Below are 924 nucleotides of genomic sequence, written 5' to 3'. Positions count from 1 at the left end.
AGCTACTGACATTAAAGAAGCGCTTGTTGGGAGGCAACCCAATGTTATATTTTATATATTTTTCTTTGTTATTTTATATTTTTTGTAGGTTGATGATCATGAGATGTCACAAAATCAATGAAAAAAGCAAAAACAGAATGAAAAACAGGAAGAAAAATAGCACACCCTGGAGGACACACCTACTGGCATTTAAACGCCAGCGAGGCTAGCTGTTGGGCGTTTAACGCCCAGTCTGGCACCATTCTGGGCGTTTAACGCCAGAAAGGGGCACCAGACTGGCGTTAAACGCCAGAAAAGGGCAAGAAGCTGGCGTACACCAGACTGGCGTTAAACGCCAGAGAAGGGCAAGAAGCTGGCGTTAAACGCCAGAAATGGGCACCAGCCCGGCGTTTAACGCCAGAAATGGCTAAAAACGTGATTTTGTTTGCCATTTGGTGCAGGGATGACTTTTCCTTGACACCTCAGGATCTGTGGACCCCACACAGGATCCCCACCTACCCTACCACTCTCTCTCTTCTTCACCCATTCACCAATCACCTCAACACCTCTTCCCCAAAAACCCCACCTACCTCACCATTCAAATTCAAACCACTTTCCCACCCAAACCCACCCTCAAATGACCGAACCCTACCCTTACCCCTCTCCTATATAAACCCTCCTTCACTCCTTCATTTTCACACAACCTAAACACCATTTCTCTCCCCTTTGGCCAAACACAAAGCCATTCCCTTTCTCCTCATTTCTTCTTCTTCTCATCTCTTCTTCCTTCTTTTGCTCGAGGACGAGCAAACATTTTAAGTTTGGTGTGGTAAAAGCATTGCTTTTTGTTTTTCCATAACCATTTATGGCATCCAAGGCTAGAGAAACCTCTAGAAAGTGGAAAGGGAAGGCAAAAGCTTCCACCTCCGAGTCATGGGAGATGGA

Source organism: Arachis duranensis, chromosome 10 (genome assembly GCF_000817695.3).
Source record: "Arachis duranensis cultivar V14167 chromosome 10, aradu.V14167.gnm2.J7QH, whole genome shotgun sequence".
Lineage (NCBI taxonomy): Eukaryota > Viridiplantae > Streptophyta > Magnoliopsida > Fabales > Fabaceae > Arachis > Arachis duranensis.
The sequence above is the reverse complement of the archived record's forward strand: the minus strand, read 5'-3'. Positions refer to the sequence as shown.